Consider the following 27,830-nt stretch of genomic DNA (forward strand, 5'->3'; position numbering starts at 1 on the left):
CTATTAAGCAGGTGCTCATAATGGTTTGCCTCGTCAAAAAATTGTCACATATGATATTTACTTGCTATGAGTCATTCTAATTGTGACTTTTGGCGTTTGGCGTTTGCTGTCTCCCTGTGAAAATCTCTGAAACTGTGTGCTATATTTGTAAAGAATGCGTAGGCTGGGCACTCCCACACAACATAGTGGAATTTGCTTTTAAGCCAAATACGGGGTCATTCTTCCTTCCCCTCGGGCAAACGCTGTCTGCTCTATGGGTGGTCACCAGCCGACATAGATAGGCTGAGTCGTCCTCTGAAGACTGCCCCCCCGGCGTGTGGTTTGTGTCTCCCGAACTAAAAGCTCCTGTGACCGTCGTGTCTGGAATGTATGTGTGTACGCCAGCCTCGAGTATTTCAACCCCGGTGCGCAATTGTTATTTGCATATCGTTTACATGAATTCATACAACATTGACTTTATCTTATCGAGTTTGGGTTCGAATGAAGCGTCTTGATGTGCGGAATATGATTGTGAGGGCGGAATATGTAAGCAATGAAGATATCTTGCTGTCTTCTGCCCTTCTTCATCTTGCATCTCCTGTTCTTCTCTTCTTTCTTGCATTCTTCTGTTCTTCTTGGGCTAGGAATATGTAAATTTTAGTGTAGGAGTGATATAGGATTTGTAGGATTGGACTGCCTTTCCAAATGTTACTTGATGAGTTTGTAGATCTTAGTAATTTTTTGTACCTTCATTGACGTCTCGTCGTATTATGATTCTCCCCACGCTCTTCCGTTGTGTAGCAGTGTCGTGACATATGAAATGTCCGTGCTGCGCGTTGTCCTCCTGAAGTCAAACCTGGTTGCAACCTGCATTTCCAGTGTGGCGTTGGTCTTCATGTTGTTGTTGTCATCTGAAGTAACTCGTATTTAATTTTGTTTTGCGCCTCCTTAGACCAATATCTTTCGAGAAATGCTGTTCTGAAATGTAGGTAAGACGTACAGGTAGCCGCGATCTTTTGCGTCACCTCTGCTACTGTCCCTGACATGTGTGAGCTACGCTCCAGTGGTTTGGTAAGCCTACTTGAAACTGATTGATGAATGTGCGTGCATGCAAGCTACCGCCTTCTTCCTTGAAATGTTGAAATTTTCTAAATGTAAGGAAGTGGTCTGTATCATATCTACTCATAAATCCGGTTTGAGGCTGATTCGTGGACTCAAATAATCTGCCACTGCTTGTGTCGTCGTGTTTATTCTCTGGTAATCTACTGCCTGTCTGCCTATTCTCAATTTCCTGACTCATATCCGCGTCATATCGTATCATTGGTGAACAAAAGTGTTGTTCATGTGTTTCTACTCTCGTAGTTCGCGCTATAGTACCTGTGCTGCTATTATGTTGTGTCATTGGATTTACTGGTTCAGTTGCCTGTCTTTCGATTTGTATCGGCTGAATGTATGTGTTCCGTTTTTCTAGGTACTGTGCCCGGTCCTGTGGCAAGTCATGTATTACTTTAGTCGGAGTTTTCTGTTTCGATTTCGGCACGTTACGTCTAGCCTTGGTTCTACTTGAACTTTCTTAGACGGAGAGTGTTCGTGTACTGAATTAATGCTTGACGTGTCAGTTGTTTCTCTTTAGGTGTAATCGGTCTCGATCTTTTCTTCGATAGTTCGTATCAACTCAGTTCGAAGCTTTTCAAGCTGATCTTTGTTTTTTAAGTTCTATTTTACTGATCCGCTGATCATATTTTTTCAGTGCAACCTTTGCGACGTTGCTTCGAACTGCTTGTTCTTCCGAAATCTGTATTGCTGTTCGAGTGGCTCTTTTCGTAAAACGTTCCACCTTTTTGTCAACGTTTACAATGTCCAATTGGACCTTGTCCACGTCAGTGCGTAATTGCTGCTGACCTTGTGTTGTTTATCTGAGTGATCTGACTATCAATTCTGGCGATCCCTTCGTCCATCTGGATTTTAACCTGTTGGATCTGTGTCTTAATCTCTTGTCTCAAGTTCTGATTATTCTGTTTCAATTCCTGATACTGTTTTGTTTTCTGTGTATTCTGTTTCGTTATCTGTGTATTAATATCCTGATTCTGTTTCGTCATACTAGCGTTCATTTTTTGTAACATCTCCATGATCGCGTCCTGTCCTGTAACACTACCTTCTGCTGAACAATGTATTCTCGATCTATTGTTTTCTACTCGGTCAGTTACGTCGTTTACTAGGCTATGCTGTGGCGTTTCTAAGTTTGATAACTGCAATAACCCGTGCTGTCTGTGTTGAGGACTAGTTGCGTTTGTCATTGAACCATTACGTGGCGCAAACAACACCGCATTCTGCCCTCTCTGTTGTGTATGTAGTATGTTTGCAGGTACAGTTGCGTCTGTTACGGAACCTTTTCGTGGCGCTCGTAACTCCGCAAAATTCTGTGTCTGTTGTTGGGGCATATTTAGAATGTGTACGATAGGTTCGACGTATTCTAAATGTTCCCCCTCTTCCTCACTGTCTACTTCTCTTTGAACGTTAGCTAACCGCCGGTTCATTGATTGTATTGACGCGTATTCTGTCCCTGAATATGCGGCAAACAAATGCGTTTCGTGTGCTCGTTTCGCTTCTAATCTTTTCCATTTCCTACGTGGGCTGTCTATTTCTGACTACCTGGGATTTCATATTCTGGAAATTCGATGTTCTCGTCCCTTCGATTCCCATCTGTCTCATCTGTCTCAATTTTATTCCAGTCTAACTGAGCCTGCTGATTCTGCAGCTGCCCGACTGTCCTATTCTCTGATTCACCGTCTGTCCTATTCTCAGGTTCACCTTCTATCCTATTCTCAATAAGCTCGTTTACTTGCTGTCTATCTGGTTGATTCTCCCCCATCTTGTCTACTTGCTGTCTCTCACATACCCTTTTGGTTTCTGTTCTCTTTAAAATGGAAATTCTTTCAACACACCACAACCCTATCTACAAAACTGTACGACCACTTACCAGTTGGTTGAACCAACAACAACAACAACGTCGTGACTTCTTGGCTAATGTTCTGTCTGCTCTACTACAGTCTCCAATCGCCACCTGTGCGCTTTCAAAGGGAGAAAAATTTTATTTCTTAATTCTCAGTTATATGATGCTGCGTCACACTGCGTCTCTGCGTCACTCTGCGTCTGTGCCTGTCACCTGAAAATCCTATGCCCTAACAGCTACACAAAAATCGTAAAAAATGCAAAATGTTCCAACACAATAACACACGCCCTTTTCCCTACAATTCTGCTTTCTTCACTACCTGTATCTATTCTGATCCCAATCTTTGCAAATAGCTATTTAATACATGTAAGAAAGTACTTCAAAGTGCTACTGCTGCGACCTGGCATACCTAACTATCCTGACACTTTCCTATCCTGGCAACTTACCTATTTTACCTATCCTGGCAGCTTACCTATTTTACCTATCCTGGCAGCTTACCTAGTTTACCTATCCGGCAGGGCCACAATTTTCTGTGAGCGTGTGGGTGCTATTCTGTCATTCTGTGCAACGGATTCATCTGAGATGTACCCTTTACCCTGTGGCTCCTGCAAGATGCAATTGCCACCCCCACACTACTACAGAAGTCAGACAGACACTCCTAATGTTCTAAAGAGAAATGCCTGAAAAACTTTCAGCAATAAATATTTTCTGGAGTCGTCCGCTGTAAGGAAATGACACAAAAATTCACAAAATTTCTTACATAACTAGTGGGATACTTGGGTACTGGAGTAGTGCTAGTTAGTGTAAGAAATACATGAAACTAACGAAAATTATTATTTATTTTGCTAAAATTCTGAGAAATCACAATGGCACCTTTAGTTATGAACTTAACAAGTTATTTCTGGGTTCTTTTCGGAATATGAAGTTACCTCTTAAGGATAGGATTCGCTAACGAAATTTCTCTACGAAGTTTAAGATTGTTATTGACTTGGCTGAGAGCTGCACCTACTCAACTTGAATAATTATCTGTTAGAATGTTGCTAGGTATGGTCGAGGCTGTCGCGTGTGAAATGCAGTGAAGTGTACTGTTGTGGAGGAAATATGGGGCTCACAAGAGCTGTAGCGCACAATACCGCAAGCTGCGATGACTGCTGTCTGCGCCGCTCGCTGCTGACAAATAAGATAACTCTCTAAAACGGGAGAATGACGTTTCGTTTAAGGTGACCAATCCGAAAATCTGTAGCATCAGCGTTTGGCGTTTGCTGTCTCCCTGTGAAAATCTCTGAAACTGTGTGCTATATTTGTAAAGAATGCGTAGGCTGGGCACTCTCACACAATGTAGTGGAATTTGCTTTTAAGCCAAACACAGGGTCGTTCTTCCTTTCCCTCGGGCAAACTCTGTCTGCTCTATGGGTGGTCACCGGCCGACATAGATAGGCTGAGTCAACCTCTGAAGGGACCGGCCCCCTGGCGTGCGGTTTGCGTCTCCCGAACTAAAAGCTCCTGAGACCGCCATGTCTGGAATGTATGTGTGTACGCCAGCCTCAAGGATTTCAACCCCGGTGCACACTTGTTATTTGCATATCATTTACGTGAATTCATACAACATTGACTTTATGTCATCGAGTTTGGGTTCGAATGAAGCGTCTTGATGTGCGGAATTTGATTGTGAGGGCGGAATATGTAAGCAACGAAGGTCACTAGACCACGACGTCTTGCAATGTAACTAATGAGGAGGTACTGAACAGAATTGGGGAGAAGAGGGATTTGTGGCACGACTTGACTAGAAGAAGGGATAGGATTTTAGGACATGTTCTGAAGCATCAATGGATCACCAATTTAGAACTGGAGGGCAGCGTGGAGTGTAAAGAATACACTAAGATTCAGAAGGATGTAGGTTGCAGTAGTTATTTGGAGATAAAGAAGCTTGCTCAGGATGGAGTACCACAGTGAGCTGCATCGAACAAGTCTCGGGACTGAAGACCACAGCTGCAACAACTTTTTTGTCTGATTTTACTTAATGTAACTTTTGTATAACCATGATATTTGATATGACAATTATGTGAACGTTTTATTCTTTATTTATAACCATTTTTGAAATTCTAATTAATCTATGGATGTAATTTCAAAAGTAATGTATTCTAAAAGAATGGAAATGTTAAAACTTTACTTTAAATAGTTGTTCATGCGTGTTGGTTTGTAAAATTTTAAAACATGGAGGGAAGCAGCTCTGCAACGAACCTGGCTTGGCGAAAATAGAAAAGGCGGGTTTGGCAGTCGAACTGCAGGGTTGCTTTCTACCAAGAGTTAGTCAGTGGTAGACAGTGAAAGTCGGTGGCTAGGTAGCGAAGTGTTCGTATCTTGTAAACTCAACGAGGCAAGAAGAGTAGCAAGATTATATAATATAGCCTTGGATGTGGAAGAATTTTGGCTTACTATTCATGGCATACTTCGGTTAGCTCTGTACTGCGATAATCGGACGCTAAAAGGAGAAGTTTCAGAACTTGTTACACAGCAAGAACCATGAATAGTTTTGCCGGCTTTTTTGAATAGCCACGGGAAATCGACACTGGCAGTACCTTCATCTCTAAGAATCGGTTGAGTAGTGTACAACTGCGTGGACCCTTATGCGGTTCATTACGCAATAATAAGTTTGTATTCTTTAAACTTTGTGTTGAGTACCCGTATTTTATCATTAGCCATTTACCCAAACAGGGCCCTTTTCCAAGTGCTGCAATAATCCGAGTAACCTATTTTATTAAACTGAAAAGCAATTACCCTCCTTAATAAAATCTAATAACTTTCGTGGAGTACTAAATTTCATAAGAACTCAGTGGGCCTAATTTTTAAGGTACTCCACGTGTGTATCAAAAAAGGATAGTTAGAGTTTTACTAAAGTATAACTGCCAAGAAAAGATTTAATGTAGTCTCAGTACAATATTATAGTTGTCTGCAAAAACCATGATAATTAGTAATAATGACTGGCTAGTAGACTTGAAAGGTCATATTAAGGATTAATTGTTTCGCAACTTTGAAAGTAAAAAGACTTTACATTTTTAATAGCAAAAGCCGCAGTGCAGCAATCTTCTCCAAGCACAGAAGCGTCGTGGTATCCATTCCAACGTCGCAGACTAAAATCTAATCTACTTTTTACACAGAACACGTTCTGATCTATACCTACCGTCTTTGTTCCCGCCCAAATACTGAGCTGTGACCACATTGTCGGCAGTTTTTGTCGCATGATCTCTGGTGACGGCGACTCACGACCGTTGTCGGTGCCGTTGTGAACGCATCCTAAGCGTTGCAGTGTGTCTGGAGACGTAGCAATCCTGACCCGATCATGCAGACTCCTGAGATACTTGACATGCTAACACGAGCCTGGACCATGTTTCCTCGACCTAAAGAGGCGTTTTTTCAAGAGTCGACAAACGGAAGAAACAGTAAATATTTCAGAAAGCGATTTTTTAAATGTCATACCGAAATACTAATTACATAACCGAGATACTTAAACATTTACACTGCTTTGTAGGCACGATTCCTATTGTGTGGCAGGCGTTTCTAAAATTTTCATTTCTTACGTCAGAGTGGAGGGACAAAGTTTCCCAATTTTTCGAAAGTCTACGCATGTAAAGATGGAAGTTAAAGATTTTGTTAGTATACAGATTCAACGTGATATTTTTTTCTGTTTTTTTTTATCTTTAATTACAAAGAAAGCTACTTTATTGTTAATTTTGCGTAGAAGCATACAACCTCCCCCCAGTTTCGCGCCGAACTTCATTATTCGCATACGCTGAAGATGTAGTTATATTTCATTAATTTTGCATCAAACTCATTGTCGTGCTCTTCTGTTATTCTGAAATCTAAGGAAAACTACTAAATGTTAACATGTTCTTTCTCCAATACCGGATTTTATTAATTAAAACACCCTTTTGGTAAACCAACATCTATTAACACTCAATGGAAACCAAATACTGTGTGCCATTACATTTTGCTACTAATCTCCGGCCTCGCTACCGCGCAACCGTCTCTGGCCTCTCGTACACCCGACGTCCACTCATGGAGTCTTTTAACAGTCGACTCCCTCTCACTCACTCGCGAATTGTTGACTGCACTGCAGTCTATGCTTTAGTTTATGATCGCTGCATAGAGCGTATGATCGATACTGTGTAGGGTACAGCTATGAAAAGGTACTGCACCCTTGCAAGTACAATAATGTATTACAATATAATACTTTAGCATATCACATTTCCATAAATTTTTGATAAGCAGAAGAGCAAAATAGGAACAAATGTTAATGTATGACCACACGAAATAATGACTAAAACAATACCAAACTGGAAAGCTACTGATCACTTTCAACTATGTCCTCATAGAACTCTTCTCTTCCTTCTGGAACGTTAAAATGCCTCATAAGTTTTAAGACATTCTCTTTCTTTTCCTTGCTGACCATCTTCTTTTACAATGTGTTTGCATTCCTCATTTCCTGGCCGCAGTTTTCACGATATCCGTACCTAAAACTCTACAGGACTTTCTTTATAAGTGTACGATACTGATGACAATTCCTTCTTAAACTTAGCAGTTACTTTGAAAGGCATCTTAGATCGCAGGGCTTTCACTGCACTGGGCTGGACTAATTGTGAATCATTTGCCCTCCAGTCTTTATTTAGTGTCTTGAGTATGCCGTGTTCTTCCAGCACTTTGTAGTATTCATTCGTTGAAAGAATGTCTTCCTTTTTACTGTAGTCTTTATCCACTCTAACAAACATTCTATTAGGAAGCATATAGCTGTGACCACGAGTAGGGAAATAATGTACCACCTTACCCAATTTTCTGCTTTCTTCCATGAAGGTCATTAAGGTGCATATCGTTACTGTGTTTATATTTGGACTGCTGCAGGAGTCATAAAATAAAGGAATTTCATTTGGAACATTTTCTGGTTGCAACACCTCAAGGCTTCTGAGAAAATCCAATAGAACAGAGGCTACTTGGTTTGATCCTCACGGTCCTTATGTTTCTGGCCGACTATAAAAAGCAATCCTTCACTCTGTCTGCTTGGGAATAACTTATAATGCAAAAACATTTTTTTTTGCATGTAGCTATCAAGTTGATGACTTCTGTAAACGCCATATGTAGGCTGAGTAGTAAATTCAAAAAAATACACTTACGTATAGTAGTGGTACATTAATTCATCTTAATAATCTAAATATGTCACATGTTGTAAACAGAGGACTTGTAGCTTATTACCACTGAGTGAATACAGATACTTGTACTAGTGGTACATTAATTCATCTTAATAATCTAAATATGTCACATGTTGTAAACAGAGGACTTGTAGCTTATTACCACTGAGTGAATACAGATACTTGTTTACTAGGAAAGCTGTTAATTCTCTTCAGTATAGTTTTTCTTCACGAGTTTTCAAAATGTGTGACAGCTTATTGAACCATATCTGCCCCTTAATATAAGGAGAAGTTTCATTTATTTTTTATTCGCTACTGTTATTTAGTTTTAACTTTGTTCTCTGCTTGAAATGCCTATTCTTACTTCTAATAACATAGTTATGTGTGTCACTGCACTTATTTATTTTTTTTACATTCACAAAAAATATAACAAGATTACAAAAACATAAGGAATATATGTTAAATATTTATGTTGAACAAAGGTTTCATCACAGGTCTGTCTGGACATTGCTTGCTCCATGCATTAATCTAATTGCTCCCTTCTGTATTAATAATATTTTGTTCAAATGCAGGTCTGCCACACACTCCCATAGTTCAGTACCAAAATTAATAAATTGATAAATTGTTCCATAGCATACGGTTTTTAAGATTTGACTTGGAACTATTATTGCCAATTGGCTTATCAAATACATGCTACTGCTGATTTCCTCACATACAGAAATAATATGATTTACCAACGAAGATTTTTGTCCAGGTGGACACCAAGAAATTTAATATTATCTATTGTTACTGACATAACATGACATATGTTGTATATTTCAATCTTATGAGAGTTCGTTGTTTCAAATGTTGGAAACTGATGTTAGTCTTTAGGTCATGGTGTAGAAAATAACTTGTGGTTACTTCTGTGACACCCTCAGCAGCAACTGACTATAATGCCTTAAAGTCTTTCTCATGAAATGAGAGGGAAGTGTCATTAGCAACGCTTACTATATGTTAGTTGAAGGAAGAGACCAAGGACTGACCCCTGTGGTAGCCACTCGATTACTGTATCTGTAGAGGACTGGAACTCTATGAGCTTGTTATCTATTTTACATGAAAGCTTAATACACTGATAGCAATTTGTTGAGCATGTGGACAATCAATGCATAGGCAAGTGTTTGATGTAAGCCTTTACTTCCAAATGAACAGCTCATGCATGACAAAATCGAAAGCTTGGGAAAGATCTAAGAATACGCCCATTGTCTTCATCCCTTTGTCTTGGAGGGTGTACACTTTATGGAGCAATTCAGTAATTGCAGTGATCTTTCCGAATGCCATGCTGTGTTTCTGTTAGCAACTTTTTTTGTAAGATAAGAAGAGAAGTGAGAAAGGGTAACCATTTCAAAAGCCCTACTAAAGATAGGGATCAGTGATGTCAAGTCATAGTTTGAAGGCTATTTTGTACTTCCCTTTTCATCCATTGATTTAAAGATGCTTATTTTCAAACTACTGGGACAAGTCTTTACCCTAACACTCCTATTTATGAGGTAAGTTAGGGGTTTAATACTTCTTTTAAGCATTTTTAACTACAAAACTCGACATACCATCCCATCAAGTAGAGTATTTAGTTTTTAATGTGAGGATTAGTTTGCTTACTGCAGTTTTCTTAACCTCATCAAACTCAAAATTCAATGCCTGAGTAATGTGGCTCAGTATCTCACAGTGCATGTCTATATTGTGTGTTGGTTTTCCTGTAGATGAAATGTTTGCCAAAAATGTTGTGTACTACTTTTGTGTCTTTTATAATATCTGTCTTGAACAAAATACCTCGCCTATGGAGAGATTTGCTTTTGACTGATTCTGCTGTGTAACGAAACTTACTTTAACCAAATTTGGATTTTTTTCTGCCATTGTTGCACAAAACTTTTTTCACAAAGTTTGTGCAACTTGTGATTTTTTATTAATTGATTCTTTTTCTCCAGATCTTATTCCTTTTCTAATTTCAATTGGACAATCTGTCTGTCTCTATGGGGAATTTCAAATGACAAATTAAACTGCTGCTAGAAAAGATGCTTTCACTTAAGTAAAAAGCAAGTAGGAAGGCCCAGCGCTTCTCTTTTTTTGACGAAATGTTTCCACATAACGACTGTATTAAACTTCGATGGTAAATATCCTCGTTTTTTTTTTTTTTTTTTTTTTTGGACTTTTTCCTTTAACAGAGGCTCTCTCCACACCTGTATGTCTTGATATTATTCTTTACAGCTTGTGTAACTTCTTTATTTTTAATAGTGCTGCAGTTTCCCCCTCGGTTTCCAGCTGGTAACGTCCCTGTTACATGAATTTATTGGTCAAATTTAAGAGTCTGTCTTTGGTCATCCCTAATGTTGCTTGTAATGTTGCTTGTAATGTTGCTTGTAATGTTGTGGCACATATAGGTCGTCATTTTTCTTTATGCTGCACTTTATCGAAATAACACTCTCACTTTTTGCTTCTTTCTTGTTTTTCCTTCGTTTTGGTGATTCCTTTAGCACAAAGTTTAGAATTATTTCATCCCCAGTTTCTCTTAAACTATTTGTATGAGGATGAAAATGTGTGATACCGTCATAAATGATATCAGCTGATCTGCATCCTTTTCTTCGTAAGGCTTTTGGGTTCACTGGTATGTATGCAAGCCAGCTCTTGCTTTAACATAAATACGTCTGAGTGTTGCTAAAAGTTATTATTTTTACGTAAAGAAAAGTATTACCTTCTCAATAATATTCAAATTGTGAGCTGCACCCTTAATTTCTATATATGAATAGGTGAATTTACTCATAGCGCTTATGTGATCACTTTCAGAACTCAAATTAATAGTCAAATTCATTAATTTAATAAGATGTAACCTTAAATATCTGATGTACCTATGTACCACCACAATAAAATAAAAACAGTGAACAGTTAAGGTAATATGAATGAGATCAGTGGCATATTTAAGTTTACAAAATAATGACAAGGTTTATTAATCCTTTTGCAACTACAACTAGCTCATAAATCTTACACAAATATGACAAACACAAATCAGAAAAGGAATGGTGTTTGATTGGTAAACCATACACTCAGGTGGAAGCTATAGAAATTCTTCCCCGAATTAATCCGTTTTACAATGCAATCTGACTTTGCTTACATGAATCCACTGTGAGGCTCAACTCTATTCAAATGGAATCCACTACGACCAAGTATACCACAAACTATTGTTCACTTAATAACAGGGAGCTGTGAATGTCGTTTGACAAACTTTCGCCAGTGCAGCAGTATTTTATCCTTTCAACGTGATTCAGGGGGCACCAGGAAAAGGCGCACTGTGTGCAAGGACCAGTGCGCTGTCAGTTGTGACTATTTAGTGCATCCACAAAAATTTGCAAACTATGCAGTCTGGCGGTCTGATTATCAGAGCGCGGGACACTTCCCTGTCAGAGCCCTGAAATCCCGGGTGATATCAGTGTGAGATGCACCCGTTCACGGGTGTCGCCGAAGTAGTTTGATTCACAGGCATGACAGTGTATGCTGAAATTGTCAAACATGAGACGGCTGACTCAGGACGAACAAGTTCACCCTCATAAGATACGATATGTCTGAGATGATATGCAGTTCCACTGTCAGTACAGTTGGAAATTACCACTGGCTCTTAGACCACCACAAGGTGCAGACCGCAAGTCTCACCCACTAGGGAAAGACCTGAAATTCTCCACCAGGGAAGGACCAGAAGAGAAAGAAAGCGAAGAATCACGACCTCTTTCCACCAAGCCTTGGTATGGCAGCTGAATTAGCGGAAACCAAACCTTCCTCACATTGCACAAATGGATTGAACTATCCTCTACTCATTGAGTCTCCCCTTTTGACTATGTGTTGGCCTGGTAGCCAATCCAGACACAGCACCGCGGTTCCCACACAGGGGGAGCAAGCCTCCACTTTACATATCTTGAGTGGAGCTAGTCAGCGACTCCAAATATTTCTAGTCTGAAAAAAGAAGATATTAGACTAGAGAGGCGTCTTATTCTCGGTAAGCATGGCCATCTTTTGGCAAAAAACTTCTTTTTATGGCGAGATGTAATCTTTCCAGGCCGACTATTTCCAATTTCTGAAATACAGCAGTTATGCTTCCCAGAGGTTGTGCCCCTGAAATATGTGTTTTGCCGCTCCCTAAATCTTGCCTCCACTAAACATCTGTACCAGACAGTCTGACTGTATTGTCTCAGAATAGAGCTTTATGACCTTCCTACGACTTGCACTGTTTACAGCAGTCTCTCTTAAATGACCACCCACTTTCTGCCAACTGACTGCCTTCGCAACAGACTGCCACCTGGCCCAGGTAAAGTGTTTTTCAAACTGGCACTCTCTTCTCTGACCCTAAACAGAAGGAGTAGAGGGCTTCGGCCAGGAGTCCCCCTGCAGCTAAGATCCACTGAGCGCTGGTTCCCAGAATCACTCACACAGCCTGGTCGCTGCAATCGGCATTTATGGCCCCCAGTTCATCTCTCTCCCTGTTCTCTAGAGCCTACACTATGACCCCCTAGGTACAAGTTGCTTTAACTATAGACTTGGGCTTCCTACCACCTGAGTACTCAGTTACATGTAAACAATTTTCTGAAGCACTTGTATTAGCCTCCATTTAGTAGTACAATAGCCCATTCTTTTACTTCAAATTTCTCCCTGACGTACTGAACAATAATCAGGAGTTAACTTCTATTGTTGGTTCTGCCAGTAAGTGCTTGCCTACAGTTTTTTCTCCTTTTTTTGCAGAAAACTCTCTCACATTATCATTGACAGTGATGTCCTACACTGTTATTCTCCGTTCAGGTTCTCTAAAAAGCGAGGCACTGTTTGAGTTTATTGACTTTTGATCCAAGTGGTTAAAAGCAAACATCGAGTTTTGCAAAATCTGACCATTTTCAACATCCTGCAACAACAGCAAATATCATAGTCTGACCAAACCGTTTCAACAGATCATGCAAGGCAACAAGCTTGATTTATAATAACAAAAATATGTACTTCGGAAAACTGGGCATACCAACTTTTGAAAAAGAAACACTCATCTCCGACCTATGCTTGCTTTGCGTAATTGTTAAATTATTCACGCTGCCGCACTGTTACATTTTTAGTGTTTCTTCCCGACCATGTACTTCGGACATTTAGCTCGCTGGCTTGTTTGGGATCCGGTGTTTCTCATTGGCGCCACACATACTGGTACTCTGCACGCACTACGTTATTTTAAACAGATGGGGACTAGCACCTGCTCTTGCAAACAAATTCGTTTTTGTGTTATTGTTGTGTATTGTGGCCATCACGGATCCAGCGTTTCCAGAGTGTCGAAGATAACAGATGCAGCCGCAGGAAGGGCAGCTGAAAAAGTAACAGCAGTACAACAACAATGAAAACGGCAGTTTGCAACACCAGTAGTGATACCACCAACACCAGTTGCACAGTAGTAGGAGCGAATACAGGAGCTCACCCATTTGTCGAGAACGCAGCAATTTGTGAATAGTTGAGCTTTGCCGCCGTCAACGTTAAAGTGAAGGCTATTGGCCATTCAGAACCATCCGAAAACTTATGGGACAAAATCGCTTCCACTCCATACCGGGGTATGACTCTCACGATTATCCATAGCAAGTGCAGTGCACTTGACATCACGCATGGGGCCACCTTGAGAAGATCCATAACCCATTGAAAGTATGTTGACAGGCGGTCGTCCTTGTACAGCTGGTTTAGGAGGCATGCAAGTTGCACAACCTGGGGAATACACTGGCATCGCACGTTACTGTACCCAAGATCAACTGCAAGTGCTTAAGGTTGATATGGGTCGGCATATTAGTGATCATGGCGACGTCGCTACGCGTGGGCATGACACTTTGTGGATAAGGTCCCAGGTATCTCACGCTGGGGGCAAAAAAACTGCACTTTCCCGCCTGACACTGTAAGCGATTTACTTGGAGCCGTTTCCAGAGATTCGAAGTGCTTCCGTTGTTCCGGATGCACCGACTTTATAACAGTGATATCATCGGAATAATTAACACAACACGGACACCTTGAATTTTGGGACACGATGGTTGCACCAACATCCCCAAACAGTAAACGATTGTACCTTTATAATTCGAACGGCGTAATTAAGACTAACAGCTGATGTGATGTTTCATCCAGCGGCAGTTGCAGACATGCTTTCTTCATCTGTTTTTCAAAAATAGCGCCCCCCAGCCGGTCTAGTTAACAAATTCTGCTGTCGAGGCTTAGAATAGAGATCGATGTCGAACTTAAAATCACCACATGTGCCTAACGAACCGTGAGGTTTTCGAAGGACAACCATAGTCATCGCCCATTGACTGGCGGAAACCAGAGAAGTGATGCCTTGGCTCTGAAGCCATGTGAGCTCTGCTTGAACAGCCTCTCTAAGGCAACGGCCACTCCGGATGCGTTTCGCTTGGTGCCTAGGTACCTGGCAACTCGCCTGATGCCAGGCGCTTGGATGCTTGGTGGCCACACCAGAGCGTCGATACTCGCCGCCATGGGCGTGTTGCTCGCTCGCACTGTGGAAATATCTTTTTCAGTGCTACATCAGAAAAGGCTTCTGGTAGAAAATATTTCTTTGAAATATGAACTGTTACAGGGACTGCCATCATGCTGGAGACATAGTACTAATTGTGAGGGAAGGGAAAGTGATGGTTTATAAACTCTTTCTGGAGATTCAAGACACATTTTTGGTTCCCGGAATGAGATTTTCACTCTGCAGCGGAATGTTCGCTGATATGAAACTTCCTGGCAGATTAAAACTGTGTGCCGGACCGAGACTCGAACTCGGGACCTTTGCCTTCGCGGGCAAGTGCTCTACTATCTGAACTACCTAAGCACGACTCACGCCCGGCCATCCATCACAAAGCGAAAAAAGTGGTCCAACTAAAACATTTATATTTCCTTACGTACTACACGAACATGTAATAAAAATGGGTGTTTCTATTTTGAAAAAACGCAGTTGATATCCGTTGGACCTATGGCAGCGCCATCTAGTGGGCCAACCATAGCTCCATCTGGTTTCCCCCTTCAAGCTAGACAAGTTTCGTTCTTTGTAATTTTTTCGTTTGACGCTTATTTCGTGATATATTTGGCCCGGTCACGATCAATGGACCACCCTGTATAAAATGGCAGTGAGTCGGCGGAGTTGTCATTTGTACTTAGGTATAACTGTGAACGCGACGGTCGCAGGTTCGAATCCTGCCTCGGGCATGGATGTGTGTGATGTCCTTAGGTTAGTTAGGTTTAAGTAGTTCTAAGTTCTAGGGGACTTATGACCACAGCAGTTGAGTCCCATAGTGCTCAGAGCCATTTGAACCATTATAACTGTGAAAAGGAGTTCAAGGTGATTATGGTCGCACGACCGGAATTAACAGACTTTGAACTCTGAATGGTAGTTAGAGCTAGACGCATGGGACATTCCATTTCGGAAATCGTTAGGGAATTCAATATTCCGGGATCTACAGTGTGAAGAGTGTGCCGAGAATATTAAATTTCAGGCATTACCTCTCACCACAGACAACGCAGGGGTCGACGGCCTCCACATAACGACCGAAAGCAGCGGCGTTTGCGTAGAGTTGTTAGTGCTAACAGACAAGCAACGCTGCGCGAAATAACCGCAGAAGTCAATGTTCCACGAAGGTATCCGTTAGGATGGTGCGGCGAAACTCGGCGCTAATGGGCCATGGCAGCAGACCCGACCGACGCGAGTGCCTTTGCTAACAACACAACATTGCCTGCAGCGCCTCTCCAGGGCTTGTGACGATATCGGTTGAAACCTAGACGACTTGAAAACCATGGCCTGATGAGAGGAGTCCCGATTTCAGTTGGTAAGAGCTGATTGTAGGGTTCGAGTGTGGGGGGGGGAGCCCACACGAAGCCATGGACCTAAAAATTGTCAACTGGGCACCGTGCAAGCTGGTGGTGGCTTCATAGTGGTGTGGGCTGTGTTTAGATGGAATGGACTGGGCCCTCTAGTCCAACTGAACCGATATGTGACTGGGGACAGTTTGTAGTCATTTGTGGGCTTTGCAAAAACAGACATAATGTCTGCAGGGACACCGCAATCACTTTTTAGGCAATGTTACTTATAATCCGTCTTGATTGCAAAATATTTATTCATATGACCGGTTTCGGTTCCTCTAGAACCATCTTCAGATCTGCAAATTTCGGTTACAGGAGTAACTCGTCCACACTCAGCAACCTTCACATGCTGCGTCACATTCAGCATGTTCTAGAGGATATGAATAAATATTTTTGCAATCAAGACGGATTATAAGTAACATTGCACTTGTGGACTTCATGTTCACAAGCAACAATGGAATTTTTGTGGATGAGACTGCGTCATGTCATCGGGCCACAACTGTTCGCGATTGATTTGAAGAACATTGTGGGCAACTCCAGCGGATTACGTATTTGGCCATCGAGATCGCCCGACATGAGTCCCATTGAACGTTTAGGGGGCATAATCGAAAGGTCAGTTCGTGCACAAAATACTGCACAGGCAATACTTTCGCAATTGCGTACGTCTATAAACACTGCATGGCTCGGTGTTTCTGTTTGTTGAGTCCATGCCACGGCGAGTTGCTGCACCGCACCAGGTAAATGGAGGTCCGACACGGTATTAGGACGCATCCCAAGACTCTTGTCATGTCACTGTAAAAGCTCTAAGCAAAATAGTACAGTTAAAAACGATGCAGCTAGACTTCCCAGTTCTCGAAAAACTCGTTGACGGCAGCGAATGGCGGTGGGCCGTGCTCGTGACAACCGACTGACGCTGTTGTTGCTGCTGAGACATGAAATGCAGGACAGCAGCACGCTGTTCTCGATACTGTTGCTGTTGTCCATCGTGCTGCTACTGTTGCAGTGACAGCTGTTGCTGCCGAAGTCCTAGGAACTTGAGAACGATAACACTGGCAGTGGGTGTGAACGTATCGCCACTTTTCGGTCTGCTCGCAATACGAATGCATAACAGCGACCAAAAGCAAGTCATCGAGGGTACATCACTGAATGAAAGCCAATAATGAGAACCAGAAACATAGGTACAGCGAAAGTTCGAAATCCAGTAGGAAGAACAGCGCGATCGACAGTGGCCCACGCAACGGACTGTATTTATTTATTTATTTACACGTAAAGTTCCGTAGGTCCAAATTGAGGAGAAAATCTCTAAGGTCATGGAACGTGTCAGTACATGAAATTACAACATAAAACTAATAACAGATAAAAATAAATGTTCATGAACCTGAAAATAGTCAATCCATATGTTTAAGAAAACGCTATCAGCATCACAATAAGAATCAGCTTAATTTTTCAAGGAACTCCTCGACAGAATAGAAGGAGTGACCCGTGAAGAAACTCTTCAGTTTCGATTTGAAAGCGCGTGGATTACTGCTAAGATTTTAGAATTCGAGTGGCAGCTTATTGAAAATGCATGCAGCAGTATACTGCACATCTTTTTGCACAAGAGTTAAAGATGTTCGATCCAAATGCAGGTTTGATTTCTGCCGAGTATTAACCGAGTGAAAGCTGCTTATTCTTGGGAATAAACTAATATTGGTAACAAGAAACGACAATAAGGAATATACATATTGAGTGGCCAATGTCAAAATACCCAGACTAGTGAACAGAGGTCGACAAGAGGTTCGTGAACTCACACCACTTACTGCCTGAACCGCCCTTTTCTGAGCGAAAAATATCCTTTTAGAATGGGAAGAGTTACCCCAAAATATAATACCATACGACATAAGCGAATGAAAATAAGTAAAGTAGACTAATTTTCGTGTCGAACGATCACTCACTTCTGATACCGCTCGAATAGTAAAAATGGCAGTGTTAAGTCTTTGAACAAGATCCTAAACGTGGGCTTTCCACTACAGCTTGCTATCTATCTGAACATCTAGAAATTTGAACTGTTCAGTTTCACTAATCATATGCCCGTTCTGTGAAAATAAAACGTCAGGTTTTGTTGAATTGTGTGTTAGAAACTGTAAAAACTGTGTCTTACTGTGATTTAGCGTTAGCTTATTTTCTACAATCCATGAACTTAGGTCATGTACTGCATTATTTGAAACCCAGCGAATGTTACACACAACATCCTTTACTACCAAAATAGTGTCATCAACAAACAGAAATATTTTAGGTTACCCATAATACTAGAGGGTATACCATTAATATAAATAAGGAACAGGAGTGGCCCCAACACTGATCCCTGGGGCACCCCCCACTTGACCGTACCCCACTCAGACCCCACATCACAGCCATTCTCAACATTGTGAATAATGACCTTTTTGCTGCCTGTTGCTAAAGTAAGAAGTGAACCAATTGTGAGCTACTCCCCATATTCCGTAATGGTCCAACTTCTGGAACAATATTTTGTGATCAACATAATCAAACACCTTAGTTAAATAAAAAAATATGCCTAGTGTTCGAAACCTTCTGTTTAACTCATCCAGTACCTGACAGGGAAAAGAGAATATAGCATTCTCAGTTGTGAAGCGACTTCTAAAGCCGAACTGTATATTTGACAGCGAATCGTGTGATATAAAATGATCGATTATCCTTACATATACAGCCTTTTCAATAACTTTTGCAAACACTGATGACATAGAAATAGGTCTAAAATTATCTACATTATTCCTTTCTCCCTTTTTATAAAGCGGCTTTACTACTGAGTACTTTAATCGCTCAGGAAACTGACCATTCCTAAAGGAAAAATTACAAATATGGCTAAATACAGGGCTAACATGTGCAGCACAGTACTTTAATATTCTGCTAGACACTCCATCATAACCATGAGAGTCCTTAGTCTTCAGTGATTTAATTATTGGCTCAATCTCATTCTTGTCTGTATCACAGAGGAGTATTTCAGACATCAACCTCGGAAAGGCATTTGCCAGGAAAGTTACATGATTTCCTGTAGAAAATAAATTTTTATTTAACTCACCAGCAATGCTCAGAAAATGATTGTTAAATACTGTAGATATATCTGATTTATCAGTAACAGAAATATTTTTACTGCGAATTTTATATCGTCGACCTTGTGCTGTTGACCAGACAGTGTATCACGGCAGCCTGCCTGTGTCTGTTGCTGCAAACTGCTTGGCCCTTGCAACATGCCATTCACGCCAATGGTGGCGATCGTCAACCGCGACCTGTGGCGCCTCTCCGTCGCAGCAGATATCGGCCTCTGGTGGGGATATGTAGTAGCAGTAGCTTTATTCATCCGTAGATCTCTTTTTGCAAGGATATAGGACATGTCAAAGTATTTGCAAGTTTAGACCAATTTAAAATAAGCTAATTCGTATACACACACATTTACAGACTTCTATTTAGAGACAATCATTATATTTACTCCTGGTATACAACACTTTTTCTTTACAAATAACTTATTAAATAATGTAATATATCACTATCAGTCACTGCACACACTATACACACATCGTTTCATAACACTTCACTCACTACACATACCAACACATACACACTGGTGATCTCTGGGCCATTTTCTGTACCGCAACTTCCCCTTTGCTATCCTGAAAAACTGAGTCAGTATCCCTCTGTGATGAGTGAGATGTTGAGCTTAGAAAGAGGAAGTATTGTGCTATGCATAGCTTGGGGTAAGTATTTCCAGAAAAGGAAAAAAGAAGGAAAAAAAAGATATTGTGAAAGTGTTATGTGGAATGTTGGATGTTCCATAATCGTTATTTACTTCCACAGCATTTTTTACAAACCTCTACTCTTTTTATCTAAGTAATCCTTCAAAGTATAAAATGTATTGCACAGCAGGTACTTTTTAGCTGCCTTTTTAAATAAGTGTTTTTGCAACTTCTTTAATCTCTTTTGGTAATTTATTGTACAGTTTTATTCCTTGGTAGAAAATGCTGTTTTCAGTTTTGTGTTTATTTTTTCTTGGTAAATATAAGTTGAGTCTAGCTCTTGTTCCATGGTTATGGACAGAGCTGTTTGTGCAGTAATTAACAATGTTATTTTTTATGTGTACAACTTACTGGTAAATATATTCACATGGAGCAGTTAAAATCCCCAGTATTTTGAATATAGCTTTACATTGAGATCGACTACCATTTTTGGTTGTTATTTGTATGACTCTTTTCTGGAGTTGGAAAATTATGTTCATATTTTGTGCATTTGTTCCCCATAAAAGAATGTCATAGCTAAGAACTGAGTGAATGTATGAGTAGTATATAACTAAAAGACACTGCATGTTACACACTGATGATAGGATTCTAAGGGCATAACATGCTGATGACATTCTGTTTGCAAGTACCTTTGTGTGTTAACACCACTTCTACTGAGGATCAATATTCATTTCTAGAAATTTTGCATTTGTTACACAGTCTATAGGGGTGCCACCTACATTTATGCTGATAACCACGTATGAGCTTTTGCGTGGCTAGGCTACTTCGATCAACAGGATTTATATTGAATTTTTAAATTGATCTTTCTATCCAAACTTGCGTCCACCACAATGGCCCATCAACAGTGGGATAACCATCAAATATTCTACCCTTTCGCGATAATTAAGAATTCGCGTAAATTGTATTCTCGCGAGTTTAAAGCAAACCATCGGCGGCGCGAAAGCAGTCTTGATACCGCGACACACTCGCGACGCTTACTAGCCAGTCACGAAATTGACCTGCATACATCTACAATCAATTCCAAGGTCATAATTCACCCCACACGATTGTGTGAAATTGAACGTTGTCAAATCAATTATTTCTCGAATCGTAATCAGTGATCCCGACACTGACCGTTCAGAAACGCACAATTAACACTCTTCTCTTCCTAAGACTAAAAGAATGACATCACGACATCTACAAAGCTATTAAGATATAATTCCAAATGACCTCAAGCACTTATCGTCATTATTTTTTAATCAGAAAAAATATTATTTATTATCGGAAAATAAAACATGACATATCGCAAATCGCACGTAACTAAATTAAGCTTTGCGTAGCGTCGGGACTTAGTCATGCAAAACTATCCAAAGAAATGCTCGAAATCTCAATTTCTCCCTACCAACTGACAGATACAAATAAGATATTCAAGACTTCACAGATCAATCCCGACCTGTAATGTTATAACACACTCATCTTCATCAAGAGCATCAAGTACAACTTCCTTGAATTCTACTACGGCTGACACCGTATTTTTGCCGCTTCGGAAACCAAACTGTGATTCGCTTAAAAGATTGTATTTATTCAGGTAATTCATTAAGCTGTCTTTCATAATTGCTTCTATTATTTTTGAGAATGGTGACAGCTGGGAAATGGGCCAGTAATTTTCTATGTCCTCTGCATTACCTTTCTTAAGCAAAAGTACAACTCTTGCCTGTTTTAACTGCTCTGTAAATGTCCCTGATGTGAAGGATTCATTTATTATATTTGTTAAGGGGCCTTGTATAATCCCTATGCATTGTTTCAGTACACACATTGGTGCTTCATCTAAGCCTACTGACTTTTTATTTTTTAGTTTTTGAACAGTTTTATTGACTTCATTCTCTGTGGTTGGAAGTAACATCATTGTATATAGTATTTTAGAGATGTTATATTTGTTTTGGGGAATTTTTGCTGCACCTTCTCTGTGATACTTGAAAAATGCTCGTTCACATAGTTTTCTAAGTGTTGTGGATCATTTATTACTTATTCCCCTCCCTTAGCAGTATGTTATTAAATATCCCAGACTGCTTTGCTTTTATTCTCTGCATTATATATTATTTTTTCATTAAAAGACTTTTTTGGCGCAATCAGCACCTTCCTATAGATTTCAGGCAAAGAAAAGGTTTTGTCCCAAATCCTGTCAACACACTATCTGTATCCTGCAGTCTGGGAGCATCATTTGTCTCCTAAACCTCTTGTAGTACACTGAGGTGACAAAAGTCGCCAGATACCTCCTTTTGCCCCTGCGTAATACAGCACCTCGACGTGGCATGAACTCAACAAGTCGTTGGAAGCCCCTTGCAGAAATATTGAGCCATGCTTTCTCTATACGGTAGCCGTCCATAAATGCGACAGTGTTGCCGATGCAGGATTTTGTGCACGAACTGATCTCTCGATTACGTCCCATAAATGTTCTATGGAATTCATGTCGGGCGACCTTGGTGTCCAAATAATTCGCTAGAATTGTCCACAATGTTCTTCAAACCAATCGAGAACAACTGTGGTCCCGGTCCGCAGCTCGTGGTCGTGCGGTAGCATTCTCGCTTCCCACGCCCGGGTTCCCGGGTTCGATTCCCGGCGGGGTCAGGGGTTTTCTCTGCCTCGTGATGACTGGGTGTTGTGTGATGTCCTTAGGTTAGTTAGGTTTAAGTAGTTCTAAGTTCTAGGGGACTAATGACCTCAGCAGTTGAGTCCTATAGTGCTCAGAGCCATTTGAACCATTTTTTTGAACTGTGGTCCGGTGACAGCGCTGTCTCATCAATAGAAATTCCATCGTTGTTGGGGACATGAAGTCCATGAATGGCTACAAATGAGCTGCAGACGCAATTCCCAAATCGTTGTATTGGGCGCGGAGGAGATGTGTCATGTCCGGCTCGTTCGCCGGACTTGACGCCTCTGGATTTTAACATGTGGGGATTCGTAAAAGACATTGTTTATAAAGACAACTACACCTGAAGACATGCGAGAGAGAACTGTCAGAACAAGAAGATTGCAGCACTGCACTGATACCAATAGTCATCACTTCGAACACCTTTTGTAAATGGACGTTCATGCCGTCTTTTGAACCTTCGCTGACCTTCTAAGACCTTACTGTTACCCGTCTCGATAGCCACTATCAGAAAATAAGCACCAAACTATAGCATCCCATGTAAATAAACAAAGTTGACCTTCATATCTCTGAACCGATCCCACCTAGCAACAAAAAACCAACGTCATATTATGGCCCCCGTTGTCCCATGCAACATTTGCCCCACAAACTTTTCAGCTACTACCATGCTTTCGGAGTTATTCTAGGTGGCAATGGTTAGTGACTCACCCTGTATATCTTAACACGCTCGATGACACAGATTAAATATCAGAAATGATAAATTGTTCAGTTTTGTGGTTTAACAAAGTAATAACTGATTTTCTAAAAACTAAACCTAAACTCATCCCGCACAGGCCATGAAGGCCCAAACGTACCGACTGGCCGCCGTGTCATCCTCAGCCCACAGGCTTCACGGGATGCGGATATAGATCTCCCGGCCGTAGATCAATTTCCGAGACCGGAGCCGCTACTTCTCAATCAAGTAGCTCCTCAGTTTGCCTCACAAGGGCTGAGTGCACCCCGCTTGCCAACATCGCTCGGCTGACTGGATGGTCACCCATCCAAGTGCTAGCCCAGCCCAACAGCGTTTAACTTCGGTGATCTGACGGGAACCGGTGTTACCACTGCGGCAAGGCCGTTGGCAATAACTGATTTTAGTACAAAGTAATTGTCGCTAAGTTTACTTGTGTTTCATGTGGTGGTGCGAAGTGTGGTATGTCGCATCACAGTGTTTCAATGTACCACGTTCTTGGTTAGCTTGACTTTTTGAGCGTGTTGTAAAACATAACGCTTTTATTTTCCTTCTTCTTGTGTTTTACGTTTACTCAGTTTAAATTTTTTGCTTTCGGATAAACAAAATGCTTCTTTACACACGCAAAACAGAAATAGGACTGACACAGTTAGTTGTGATGCAGAGAGCAGCCACTTTGGTTCTGGAAAAGAGAGGAAATGGCAACTGTTCTATTAGAAGAATTGCAAAAGAATTTAATATTTTTTACCGACCTTCTCTTAATTCATCAAAAAGAAAAAGGAAGCAGGTGAAAAAGTTACTTGTGTGTACTCTAGACACATGAAAGTTTTTTATGACAGTCGGAAATAATATTCATGGATTATATCACGAGATTCAGAGAAATTACTTTCTGGTTGACCAAAGAGGAAGTACACAAAATGGGGTACCTTCCTGGAAAATACTTTAACCTGAAAATGCCATCATCTTGTGCATGAAAAGAAATAGCTGGAGCTGACTGGCTTTCAAGGTTTTTGGAGACAAACAATGATCGCTTCATCGGACAACCCTAAAGCACAAGCATGGTACGAATGAAATAATTTAATTAAAAAAATGTTGGTTAGCTTTTTCCAAAAGGTTAGGAATTCTCGTCATCCTCTTAAGCCTTCAAGAATCTGGAATATGGATGAAACAGGTGTAACTACAGTCTTAAGACCAGACAGAATAGTTTTGCAGAAAGGTGTGAATCAAGCTGGAACTAGGAACTCTGCTGAATGGGGAGAAATGGTAATGGTAGAAGCCGCTATATGTATTCAAGAGACCTTATTTCCACCCATGCCAATTTTCCCAAGGAAGAAATTTAAGATCATTTTATCCGTGACGGGCCTACCAAATGCATCAGTGCTGCCACATGTTCTGAATGGGTGGTGGAGCAATCTTTTTCAACATTTCTGGATTATTTTACTAGCCAAACCAGACCAACAAAAGAAGACACTGTCCTACTACCTCTGGACAGCCACTCGTTCTATCTCAGTTACCATTTCTACTCCACTGTTCTCACAGATTGCAGCCCCTAGATATAAGCGTTCACAACCCTCTCAAGAAGATGTGCAGCAGAGGAATCGATGTCCGTTTGAAAGCAAATCCAGGAAAGACAGTGATAATTCGTGATTTATCTTCGATTGTAAACAAAGGACTTCTCATTACTTTCACACAGCAAACATCACTTCAGGATCCTCAGCAATAGGCATATTCCAGTTCGACCCCGACAAATTCCAAGAAAGTGATTTTTCTGCATCTTTTGTGACCAATAGGCCTATTCCAGAAGAGAAACTTTCGGATCTTCTGGCTAACTCCGAGAATGTAGCGAATGCGTTAATGCTGTTCTAGGAACTTCAGTGAAGACACTTTTTTTCCCCTACGTACATTCGACGTCTCCCTCATGCCGACCTAGGAAAGATAGAAACCATGGAAGAAAGAAGAGGAAGTGCGCTATCTTAGCAGACACACCTGAAAAATAGACTCTAAAAAAGGAGAGGAAACAAATGATGAGAAGGTACAGAAGCATGGAAAGGAAAAAAGGAAAGAAGGGAGCGACAACTAGCAGCATCTTCCGAAGAACAAGACGAAGAGAAACTTATATTGTTAGATCTGCGGGAAAGTTTATAGAAAAGGAGAGGAATGGATATAGTGCACCAAATGCAATTATAGTGTCACTGGTCACGGGCGAATAATGATCCATTCTACTTGTGTGCAGACTGTGGACACAATGAAGACACTTCTGATATGTCAGACATTTCAAACTGAGTAGGCTATTGTCAGTGAAATTTTGGTATACTGCAATGAGTCCCACTGGCGGAGTAAATTGAAACACATGTCAAGCTCTCTTCTACATTTGATTGTAGCCATTCTAATGGTCGAATCGAGCATTTTGCTTGTGATTTCTAGGTGTAAAAGTATGTAGTTTCTCAACAACGTCCTCAAATGTAACTAGTTCAAAGTAAAAAAATAGTAAAAATTGAAAAATATTTATTGTTGCGACTTGCCACTCCATCCCCTATATCGTCGCGCTGATGGTCTTGTTTAAATAATTTAAAAAAGCGATAAAGGCTCTGACTAGGAACCGAAAGGTAGTGGAATCAAATCCAACGTAGGTCAGTTTTTTTATTGTGCCTTTTACCCAGCTTTCACCTCTCAATGATGTGGAAATTCGCTAGAAAGGAAGTGTGTCCCGGATTTCATGTTCCACTGTAGCTCTTCTTTCCCCAGTTGGATAACTGGTTAGGAACATAAATGCTGTATAAGTGGCATCCAATTGATTGAAAACCTTTCAGAACAACTACACAAGAAAACGACACGCGAATACAAAATTTGTGGGTTTCAATTCTTCGTACATAAAGTACAATGCAGCGTACGACGCAGCTTTGCTCCATTTGAATTAGAAAAGTTTTACAGCAGTGCAGCATATGGATTCTACTTACAGCTTTCTGCTGTCCTGGAGCCAAGCATAGATGCTGGGACGTTAGAAGGAACAATACTGGGGGAGAGGGGGGGGGGATAATTGCCTTTAGAATGCTCTGTTCTTCTTGCTGCTTGCTTGATGAAAAAACTGAATAAGGGTGAGGTTACTAACTGTTGCTTATTCTAAAGTTCGACCCGTGACCGCCCACATGCGTTATCAGGAATAAAAAATTAAACGAAGCTAGAAAAGCACTGTTCATAATGTTACCCCGTGCGCGGCTGGATTTCACATTATTGGGTTCGTCACTGGCCAGACGCCAACCAACACATCTATCGCATTTAGCCCTAAATGAAAACAGTCACACAAGTTTATTGAAACTGTAGGCAGGAGATAAAATAATGTTCACTTCTCACTTTTCACAGACTGGATTTATTCCAGAAAAAACAAACGAAATATCCTTTCACACTATTCACAACAGTTTATTATCAAAATAATATTTGTCAGCGCGAGAAACTAAGTAGGTCAACCAGCATCGAGCGTTCGCTTAACGTCTAGAAGGGCCACGAAAATTATTCAAAGTGCTTCAACACACTTCTAAGTTGAAGTTCTGCAAATCGCGAACTAACGATATTTTTAACTGCAGATCGCCATCAGAGGTAATTGCAGAACAGTTCGTAGATGTTTAGACAAAGTCTCCAAATCAGAATCCAAACGGTGAACAATGTTTCAAGTTCCAGAATGAGATTTTCACCCAGCAGCGGAGTGTGCCCTGATATGAAACTTCCTGGCAGATTAAATCTGTGTGTCGGACCGAGACTCGAACTCGGGACCTTTGCCTTTCGCGGGCAAGTGCTCTACCGTCTGAGCTACCCAAGCACGACTCACGCCCCGTCCTCACAGCTTTACTTCTGCCAGTATCTCGTCTCCTTCCTACGCGGGAGAGCTTCTGTAAAGTTTGGAAGGTAGGAGACGAGATACTGGTAGAAGTAAAGCTGCGAGGACGGGGCGTGAGTCGTGGTTGTGTAGCTCAGACGGTAGAGCACTTGCCCGCGAAAGGCAAAGGTCCCGAGTTCGAGTCTCGGTCCGGCACACAGATTTAATCTGCCAGGAAATTTCAATGTTTCAAATTCTTTGCGATCGACGCTCGCGAAATGTTTAAAAGACCCAATCATCCGTTCACGCGACTTGAGTTTCTTCTAAGTACGCACAATCTAAAATTATCTCTGAGTTCATTTTGCGTGAAACTTTTACCATTCCCGACCGAATACCTCGAAAATATTTCGGTTACACATACTAGAAAACTTTCAACCGCACATACGACCCGTCTGTATGCGAACTCTGCTACAACGAGGCGCCGAAACCCCAATGTGTCGCGTGAAACTGGCCTCCGATTCTTATACCTCGCATTAAACATGAGTCAACTCAAGTATCTCCGACTTTCGGAAACATAAATAAACTGTAAATTTAATGTTCTATGAATTTGGACACAAATTTCATTAGGTTTTTTTTTAGTTTTCGTATAGCTTCATGGTTTTCCCACAGATAATGTTTTTTCTCGTATAGAAGCTATTTTGAGTTGTTATATCACCAGTAAATATTGAACAGTTAAACAAATTACAGTTATACGTCTTTACTTAGCTCTGTTTACTAATGATGCCGCTTCTTCTGTTATTGCATGTTTTATTTGTCACTTTTTTACGCACGGTATATACGTTCCACACCGTAATTTGAAATACAAAATATTCA

General features: G+C 40.9%; 1 protein-coding gene and 1 pseudogene across 1 annotated transcript in view; one reads left to right on the forward strand and one right to left on the reverse strand.

Annotated features, from left to right (window-relative positions):
- Nucleotides 1–27,830, forward strand: part of LOC126473881 (cytochrome P450 4C1-like) — a 331,661-nt gene that overhangs the window by 177,072 nt on the left and 126,759 nt on the right. The gene's annotated exons all lie outside the window — the stretch shown is intronic.
- On the reverse strand, nucleotides 23,421–23,538 carry LOC126475999 (5S ribosomal RNA; annotated as a pseudogene).

The sequence above is a fragment of the Schistocerca serialis genome, chromosome 4 (genome assembly GCF_023864345.2).
Source record: "Schistocerca serialis cubense isolate TAMUIC-IGC-003099 chromosome 4, iqSchSeri2.2, whole genome shotgun sequence".
In the NCBI taxonomy this organism is placed as follows: Eukaryota; Metazoa; Arthropoda; class Insecta; order Orthoptera; family Acrididae; genus Schistocerca; species Schistocerca serialis.